The sequence below is a fragment of the Suricata suricatta genome, chromosome 15, assembly GCF_006229205.1.
Source record: "Suricata suricatta isolate VVHF042 chromosome 15, meerkat_22Aug2017_6uvM2_HiC, whole genome shotgun sequence".
Lineage (NCBI taxonomy): Eukaryota > Metazoa > Chordata > Mammalia > Carnivora > Herpestidae > Suricata > Suricata suricatta.
The window spans coordinates 68611261-68621780 of record NC_043714.1 but is presented as its reverse complement, the minus strand read 5'-3'; the positions used below and the strand labels follow the sequence as shown (position 1 = coordinate 68621780).

The 10520-nt window shown below is 42.4% G+C and overlaps 1 pseudogene; it reads left to right on the top strand.

Moving 5' to 3' along the window:
- The first annotated feature begins 1961 nt into the window (after positions 1 to 1961).
- On the top strand, positions 1962 to 2491 carry LOC115278854 (annotated as a pseudogene).
- The last annotated feature ends 8029 nt before the right edge of the window (positions 2492 to 10520 follow it).

Here is a 10520-nt window from a genome sequence, read left to right as displayed (position 1 = left end):
AAAATATGAGGGAGAAAAATATTTTAAAGGAATAATGGCTAATAGCTTCCCAAATGTGGCCCATGACTTAAACCTAAGTAATAACTGTAACATTGCATTATTTATTATCATTGTTGTTCTTGTTACTGACATTGATTGAGCCCTTTGTCTATTCCAGGAAACTATTTTAAGTTTTTTACACTTTTATTTCATCATCAAAAAGTAACACATGGAAGTTCTCACCCAAGATCTCAGAGGTACTAAGTGGTAAAGACAAGAAACATATTCAAGAAGTCTGTGTCCAGATAATAAATGCCACAATGTAACACAATCCATGGCTCACTAGTGGGTCAATCTCTCCTCCTCTGCATTTAGATTCTTAATGGCAGTTACTTTGTTGTGCTGTCATACAATTTTTTTTTTAAATTCTGTGTTCTTGGTGTAGTATCTAATCTAGCGATGTTTAAAACAAAGCCACCCGGCTGGCTCAGTCAGTTAAGCATCCAATGATAGGTTTGGGCTCAGGTCATGATCTCATGGTTTCATGGGTGTGAGCCTCACATCAAGCTCTGGGCTGACACTGTGGAACCTGCTTGGGATTCTCCCTCTCCCTCTACCCCTCCCTAGCTTGTGCTGTTTTTGTCTCTCTCAAAATAAATAAGTAACTTTTTTTTTAAAAATCGAGGAAAGGGAAAGAATAAATACCTATCATACAGGATTGTCCCAGTCTGTTTGGGCTGTGACAACAAAATGCCATACACCATACGCCTTATAAACTATATCACGGAGGGTGAAGGCCAAGGTCCGTGCCAGCATGGTTGGGTGAAGGCTCTTTTCTAACTGCAGACTTCCGATTGTGTCCTTGTGCGGCAGAGGGGAAAGGGAGCTCTCTGGGGCCTCTTTTATAAGAGAACTCATCTTGGTTTTCTTTGAAGCTACAACATCTTTCCATAAATGAAGGAGCAAACGTCCAGTGCCCAACTAGAGTATACTGTGAAGAGTGATGAGGTCATGTATGTGAAAATGCTTTGGAGAGCACTAGGGAAATGGCATTTCATTGGATTCATTTCATTTGTAAGGCAGACAGGAATAAGTGAAGCAAACTGGATAAAGAGCCTCACTGGCTAGGAGAGGGTGGAGTGACTAATTCCAGCTGGGAGCATTGAAGGGTTGTGGGTAAAGAGTAAAACAAGCTGGGAAGTTGTTTAAAGGCAAGGAGGCCAAGGCCAGAGTTACAGAGAGCTGTGTCCTTGCATGGCAAGCTCCCATCTCAGGAACTTACTTCTGACCTCCTCTTCTTCCTGGAGCCTGGAAGAGATATGATCTCAGGGAATGTGCTCAAAATCACTGCAACCATTTGGAATATTTCGTAATCATGAGAGAGAGAAAGAGCGAGCAAGAGAGAAAACACCACACAGATGAAAAGTAGGAGATGAGGGAGGTTTCAAGATGAGCAGACTTGTTACAAAACATCTTTATTTTTTATTTTTGGTAATTGGGGGGGGGTTCTTTTCCAAACTGAACCAAACTAGTTTCTATCCAGTTGTTGGGAAGCTAACATATATGTGCACTTCAGTATGAATAAGAATCCTGGGAGGAACTTATTTAAGGGAAAAAAATGGATTCCCACATTGCGTCCCCAGGGCCACTGATGCAGAGCTTACCTGGAGTTGGATCACGGTTCTTCATTTTAACACATAACCAGGCGCTCCAGATGTAGGCAGTTCACTCACCATAAGCAAGATCAAGGAGAGAACAGTATTTTGCACTCAAAGCAGCTCCAACATTGCTTAGACTCCCCTCCAAGAACAGCAGCTTGGGGATATGGATGGAGTGGGAGATTTGGAAGCCACATTGGACTTTTCCAGACTGCTTTATTTTATTCTTTGCATTTTCTTTTGCTCATAAGCAAGAGTTTAAAAAAACAGACCTTGGCCTCACAAATGCTGCTGCCCCAGAGCCACCCACACACTGCCCCACACATGGCCAACCCCACCACGTTCGACATTGCCGTGGACGGCAAGCCCTTGGGCCACGTCTCCTCTGAGCTGTTTGCAGAGTTCCAAAGACAGCAGAAAACTTTCATGCTCTGGGCACTGGGGAGAAAGGATTTGGTTATAAAGTTTCTTGCTTTCACAGGACTATTCCAGGATCCACATACTAGAGTGGCAACTTCACACACCATAAAGGCCCTGGCAGCAAATCCATCTATGGGGGGAAATTTGGTGGTGAGAATTTCATCCTGAAGCATAGGGGTCCTGGCATCTTGTCCATGGTAAATGCTGGATCCAACACAAATGGTTCCCAGGTTTTCATCTACACTGCCATGACTGACTGGTTGGGTGGCAAGCAGGTGGTCTTTGGCAAGGTGAAAGAGGGCATGAATATTGTGACAGCCATGGAGTGCTTTGGATCTAGGAATGGCAAGACCAGCAAGATGATCACCATTGCTGACAAATCTAATACATTTGACTTCTATATTCTCTTACCTGCCAGATCGTTCCTTCTGTAGTTCTGGGGAGCACCTCTTCACCCCCTTCTGCTAGAAATATCCTATAAGCTTTCTGCTTCACTGCAGTCTTATGGGTTCCATGTTTTCCTTGCTTCTTTCCAAGACTAGCTGGATTACAGAGTTAAGTTTATGAATATAAAACAAAAACTAAACAACAAAACCAGATCTCATTAGTCAATGTTTACTTTAAACTTAGTTAAGACCTGGCCACTGTACCACCCAGCCCAGGAAAGGGAGCCACGGTGGATTTACGAAAACAATCTGAAGACACAGCTTTGTTTTAATACCAAGCCAAATTCAATATGCAACACTCTCTTTTGCAATCCCCCCCAAAAGAGAGGAAGAAACAATCAAGAGCTAAACAAATAAAATGATAATTACCTCCCTTTTATATTTTGGTGATGAAAAATGTTTCAAAGCCCTCGGAACACTCACAGAAATGATAATTCCCTCCTGCTTTCCTGGGGTAAGCACAGGGACATTTGGATTGTAATAGCCTCATCAGAGTTGTATAAACTGCAGCGTAAGCAATAAAAGTTCCTGAACATCTGGGCTCTGTCTACCCTTTAAAGGGTTTGTGAGCATCAGATTAAGAAGATGTTAGATGTTTTTATTTCAGCCCTTAGGGTGGTAGCAGTGGACCCACAATGAAGTTTTATCAAGTTTGAATTTCTGGAAGTCGCCTGTGAAAACTGCTCTCAAACCAGCCCATGGCTGGAAGTCAAAGATGTGTCCAACAGAATCACATCTTTCCAGGGAAAATGAATTTCTTGCCTCAAGCTCTCTACTCCAGTTGTCTTTATGGAGAGAACATCAATACCTTTACCTTGGGCCAAGGAATGTGTTGGGAATTTTACAAGTGTCATGTAATTTCATGAACCCTACAAGCCTGTGTGGCTGCAACTAGTGTATTTTATAGATGAGAGAGCCAAGACTCAAAGGGGCAACATAACTTGCTTAATAGCAATTAGATAGTAAGTTGTAAGGTAGTCTCGAATTGCCAGATTCATGCCCAAACTGAAAAATTCCACTTCCTTGTTGATCTAATGGGAAGTCTTTATAACCCTGTCCCCCCTCAATCTGAGTGCACAATACTTTTCTCCCCATTGCAGCATGTATGTAACTACCAGGGGCCACAGTCTGGAAGATGTTGTAATATGGGATTCATTTAACTGTTCCTATCAGCAGGCTGTACGTTGGAGAGAAGACAGCACATCTAATGACAAAATGTTTGGCATCAGACATAGCAAAGTACATATTCCGTTTCCAATATTTACTACCTATGCTTACCAGGGACAAGGTTTTGTCTGTTGGTGTTCTACATTTTTGAGCCACATTTGTCTCATCTGTAAAATGGGCATAATACTCCTGCCTCCATAGTCATTGTATGGTATAAGTGAAAACGTGTGGAATGCATCTAGAATACACCTGCTACTTAACACATGTTCCATAAGTAGTTTCCCATCTACTTTCTTTACTGCCATAGTAGGTATTCCATAGTGTTCATAGTAGGTATTCAGTAGGTGTTGTTGACTGACAAATACATTGATGTGGGGAAGCTGAAGGGACTCAGTAAACAACATTCTTATTTTCTTTAATGTTTACTAATTTTTGAGAGAGACAGAGCAAGAACAGGGGAGGGGCAGAGAGAGAGGGAGACACAGAATCTGAAGCAGGATCCAGGCTCTGAGTTGTCAGCACAGACCTGACGCAAGGCTCAAACTCACAAACTAAACTGTGAGATCGTGATCCAAGCTGACGATGGAAATGTAACCAACTGAGCCACCCAGGCACCCTTAAACAACATTCTTCTTTCCTATCCAAGTTCTAAACAGGATGAAGTGCAAGGTAAAGGAATGAGGCTCATGGAGGCCACACCATCTTCATTAGTGATAAAAGGTGGATATTGGACAATTCACCTCATGTGTCTGGGCAAGTTGGCTTATTAGGACTGAACCCCAAGACTCGGTATCTTTACCCACTTCTGTGAGCCTGCCAGCCTGATGCTGTAGCACAATTCCTATAAAAGAAAGGAAGGGGCTCATCCACATATGCCCAGGTTCTCTTCCAAGCCCACCAATCAGGTAACTCTTCCCTCCTCACTAGAGGATGAGCAAAGAGTTGGCAGTCATCTAGAAATGTTCAGGAAAAGACTTTCTTGTGGGGACCATGAGTGCAGAGGAAGTCTGCTCCCAACAGCCAGAATGACTATGTGGATGCCTGTACCCATCCCATAGCCCTAGGTCTCCCTACAACAACCTGGACTCGTGGTTCCTGGATCCCATCCCAGCATCCTGCACCCATCCTGGCAGTGGGAAAATTTCAGGAGCTAACGAGGGAACTCCAACTATCCTTGTAAAACCTGACTCTGACCTTCTGGTTCAGTCACTGGCCTTAACCACTCTTTTCTAACCAAGTCCTTGCCCCATGTCTGATTCTGAATAATCGGAGCACTATTGTATGTCCACTGAAATTCTCTCCTGCTCTTTTTATAAGAGCTACAGTTTCCCTAAGATGGGGCCATGCTTGCTGATGGGAAGCTTTCCTGATGCTAATGTCCTCCCCAACTGAGGTTTGTAGCTGGAAGGCACTTTCCAGCTTTCCATAGAAATGAAGCAAAAACCCAAAAAGTAGGATTTACGTTATCAGAGACAGAGTTGTGTGCCGGAACCCAGGCTTTCTGGCATCTAGGTCAATGTTGTTTTGAGTCACCATGTGAGAAGAAATGGAGAGAAGGTAGGACCTCATTCCCACCATTTGTGCAGCCTACTAATGGAACTCCATAAAGTCTTGGGTGGGTCAGCAGATATGAATACTGACCAAGTGACTATCCAGTACTTGAATACTGACCAAGCAGAAACTTTCTTAATAAAAGAAGGCTCCCTGAGTCTAGGGCCACTTAGGACACTGAAATAAACTATAGTCTAATAAGAAATGTATCATTCATTCACTCACACATTGCATAAATATTTGTTGAGGGCCATATATGCCAGGCACTTTTGTAGGTACTGTGCATGTAATGAAGATAAGGCCAGACAAAAAGCCCTGTCCTTATGAGATGTACAGCCTTTCACAGGAAGACAGACAATATACCAATACAAGTATATTATGATGCAATATCATAATAAGCAGGGAATTAGAAATAAGGAGTTCTGGGGACATGACTATTTTGTCTTGTGCTTTTATTGTTTAGTATTAGTTCAAGTATAGTTAACATGCACTGTTATATGAGTTTGGGGTGTACAATATAGAGATTCAATAATTCCATACATCACCTCATGCTCATCATGACAAGTGCACTTCTTAATCCTCATCACCCAGTTCAAGGGGTGGCTATTTTGAACAGACTAATCAGGGAAGGACTCAGTGACAGGCTGACATCTGGACAGAGACCTCAAGGTGTTGATGGAGCAAACCCTACAGATTCCAGGGAGAAAAGGGTTCCAGGAAGAAGCAAGAACAAGAGCAAAGGCTTAGAGACAAGTGCTCTTGGTGTGTTTAAGAAATAGGTAGAAAACTAGTGCACCTGTGACAGTGGCAGAAGAAGGGGTTATCATGGCTTCCCATTACATACCTGATCTGGGCATGGGGAGAGATGGGTCAAGACATGAGGACCATGGGGCGCCTGGGTGGCTCAGTTGGTGAAGTGTCCCACTTCGACTCAGGTTATAATCTCACAGTTCTTGGTTTCAAGTCCCGCTTTGGGCTCTGTGCTATCAGCCCAGAGCCTAGCGCCTCCTCTTAATTCTGTGTCTCCCTCTCTTTCTGCGGCTCCCTCACTCGTGCTCTGTATGTCTGTCTCTCAAAAATAAATAAACATTAAAATTAAAAAAAAACATATGAGGATCATGAGTTTCACACCAAGCAAGGTAGTAGCATAAATGAAGGTATTAGTTATGCTCTGTAAATAATCTCGAATAGGAATTAAGAGACTCTACAACTGTGTAGTTATGATCTTGGAAAGGTCATTCTCGCTCTCTGGACTTCAGCATCCTCTTCTTTAAAATGAGCAATTATACAAGAACATCGCCAAGTTCCCGTTAAACACCACAGTTCTAGAACTCGATACCTTTACCATTTTAAGTCAGACAGAGAGGGAAACAAGGCAAGCAGAAACAAAACATTAGAGAAAGCATCCCCAAATGTTTTGCAGTTTATTATAAAAAGATACGTAGAATGCAAGCTCTGAAAACAAATTAATATCCATCCCCCATCCCCAGCTCCAACCACTGCCTAAGGGAGCTCAGAAAATTAAAAACAATACGTGCTCCCCTTGGATATATGTTTAATTTCTGAATGCAAATACTTGAAAGAAGAGGTTGAAAAATGCAGCCCAACAAGCTGTATATCAAAATCCCTGTCAGGGTGCCTGGAGGGTTCAGTGAGTTAAGGGTCAGACTTTGGCTCAGGTCAAAATCTCGCAGTTTGTTGGTTTGAACCCCATGTCAAGCTCTGTACTGACAGCTCAGAGCCTGGAGCCTGCTTCGGATTCTGTGTCTCCCTCTCTCTCTGCCCCTCCCCCACTCATGCTCTATCTTCTCTCTCTCAAAAATAAATAAACGTTAATTTTCTTTAAAATCTCTGTCTCCAGCAGGATGTGGAAGAACAAATAATGTTGATATACTCTGATGGCTTGTGTGAGACAGGTAGATAGGTAGATTGACAGATGGGTACATGCCTGAACAGATGACTTCTGACTTATGACATTTCCATTTAGGATTTTTAACTTTATGATAGTGCAAAAGAGATAGCCATTCAGTAGAAGCCATACTTCAGCATGTAAATTTGGATCCTTTCCAGGTCAGCAACATGCAGTACAATCCTCTCCCATGATGCTGGCTGGCAACAGGGAGCCACGGCTCCCAACCAGCCAGCTATCATGACTATAAACCACTGATACACTTACAACCATTTTGTTTGTCACTTTCAGTACAGTACTCAATAAGTTACATGAGATCATCAACACCGTATTGTCAAATGAGCTTCGTGTTGAATGATTTTGCCCAACTGTAGGCTAATCTAAGTGTTCTGAGTGTATTTAAGTTAGGCTAAGTTAGGCTACGATGTTTGGTAGGGTAGGCATACCATATGCATTTTGGATTTAGGATATTTTCAACATATGATGGGCTTGTCAGGACATAGCCCCATCATAAGTCAGGGAAAATCTGTGTATAGAATACGTGTGTTTGCATGTGAGTTTTACTACCCCAAGTTCCCCTGTATTTGTGCAGATTTTATTAGTGTCCAGCTCAGCTGTTAAAGAGACTAATTGTTCCTGCAAACACTTCTATTATTACATACACTGTAACCTATTGAATGAACACTGTCACTTTGATGCCAGTTAGACTCCGCCCATACGTGTTTACCCCTTAACAGCAGAGCTTACATAACTCCCTAGGTAAGGTGAGAGGCAAGCCATGTGGCTGTACGTTATAAAAACACAGACATACGTGCACCTACACCTTACTACTGTTCTCATACTTTTCTATAAGAAGGTCAAGTTCAGGGGCACCTGGGTGGCTCAGTTTGTTGAGCATTCAATTTCAGCTCAGGTCATGATCTCGCTCATGGGTTCAAGTCCCACATCAGGTTTTGTGCTGACAGCTCAGAGCCTAGAACCTGCTTCAGATTCTATGTCTCCCTCTCTCTCTGCCCCTCCCCTGCTCACACTCTGTCTCTCCCTCAAAATAAATAAATGTTTAAAAAATATTTTAAAAAAAAGAAAAGAAAAAGAAAGTCAAGTTCATTTTCTCAGAAATTGCGACAGTATAAGGCCCCTGGGTAACTCTAATGTCAGAACCCCTGATGGCTGAAATAGAAGGTAGTGAATTGGTATTTCTTGAGAACATCTCAAGTGTAAGGTACCTGGTTGTATGTTGTTGCATTTGAACCTAAAATGTATACTATAGTTTAGTCTTCATGGACTGAAGAAGGGCATTCCAAACCATAAGCACATGTAAAAACCCCATATCTACAAAGACTAAATGAAATAAGTAGTAAACTGCATGGCACACAAAAGGAGCTATACATATACTAGATCCACTAAAGCAGCCATTCTCATTTACAGTCCTGTAGCCCAAATCTTGCTTTAACACTATGACTTTTACTAAGTTTTCTTTGGGAGCCATTTGATACATTCCAAACCGTTCTTCAATAACACAGGCACTGGTATTCTCAAACTGGAGGGCTGCTCTCCCAATTCCAGGACCATTTGGCTATAGCCATAAAGTTTGTGTCTGTGGAGGAGGGTGGGACCATTGATTGGCACCAAAAGGAAAAATCCTAGGTGGAATTATTGAGCTTCAGTTACCATCTGTATGGTCGACTCCCAAACCCTTGCTTCAATTCAGACTTCATTCTACATCCTAGGATAGTAAATACCAACTGCCTCCTTGACATTTACATATGAGAACCACCAGGTCCTTCACGTGAATCATACCCCAAATGCAACCATCCACCCCCGCCTCTTACCCTCTACATTCGAACTGTGTCTCCCCGCCGTCCTGTGTTTCCCTTTGGTAGATGACATATTCATTCTCATGGGTGTCTCAGGTACAAGCTTACAATCTGAGTAAGACATTAAAAATCAGAAACTTCTAGATGCTTCCAACATCAACTTCAACAAATATCTGTTAAGCACACACTGTGTTTTGGGAAACTTGCTAGACGCCATGAGAAGTGGGGAGGAAAATAGTTATTCATGGATATTCTGGGATGAGGTTAAAGATAAGGAATGCACTGCTCAAGAATTGGGAACCTCAGGGTTCAAAGAACTGAGTTGGGAAGTGGTAAGAGAGAATGAAATATCACACCAATCAGCAAGGGGATAGGAGTTCAGAGTATGATGGAGGAGAAGACAGGCTTGGACTTCTACAAGGTAAAGGTAAGTAGGAGAATGAGTTCTGAACATTTCCTGGAGGACACTGTCCAGTTCTCTCTGCCACTCCTCCCTCCCCCCACTCCAAGACCTAGAGATCTCATCTAGAAGCTTCTCCAAGGAGCAATTCAGCATCCTACCTGGCTACACTCTCAGGTGACTCTGTGGGGCAATTGTCATCAAGTCTTCCTCCTACAATTTCCAAATCTCTCCACTTCTCTCCAGGACAATTACTCTACACCAGACCATATCAGCTCTTGTCTATGAATGGGGGGTTCAGAGCAGGCTGCCCCCAAATATGCCACTTTGGCATATTGATTATTTTGAATTAGAGTTACTTAAGAAACAGTCAGTGCAAGAAAAACACATGGACTCTCCTTTGTTCCCCTGAAAGCAGAAAATGAGTTTCCCATGTGAAAGATGCTCTCTGGGTATCAGGAGAGAGACGTCCTTATCACCAGAAATGGGACTTAGGGCCAAGAAGCCTGTGAAAACAAACCTTATTACTTCTTCACTGATTTGCTACTCCAAGCCCAAACTCCTCTCCCCTGTCACTTCATCACAAATGTATTGTTTCTCTAAAAGGTATAAAAGCTTCCTGCTTTGCTCATTTCTTTGAGTCTCAGGATTGTGTTAGCTCCTGTCTGTATATTTGCACTTCAGTTACTCTCATGGTTCTGAGCTTCCTGAAATCTTCCTTTGTTTTATTCCCTTTTACTTATCTTTCAAGTATCCACCGTGACACTATTGCTTCCAAAAAACATCACTTGTAGGTGACATGCTGTTTGCGTCATCACAATAATCGTCATTCTATATTCTAATTCCTGTCTGCCCCTTATTACCTACTATTACATAGTGAGAACATTAACATTCTTGATGCCTAAAGAATATCTTATTCATCATTGAATGGCTGACCCCTTACACATGGCCTGGTGATATCAGAGGTACCCAGTAGCTATTTGTCATATTCGTTTAATGAATGATGGGCTGGGGCTGTCCCTGGGGGTCACAAAGGTGACATTGGGAATTAGAGTTACATGGAAATTATATGAATCTTGTTTTAATCCCAACTTCTTTATTCATAATCTGAATGGATTTGGTTAAGTGCTGAGTGTTGGTTTCCTTGTCTTTGACAAGGACACAACATGTACT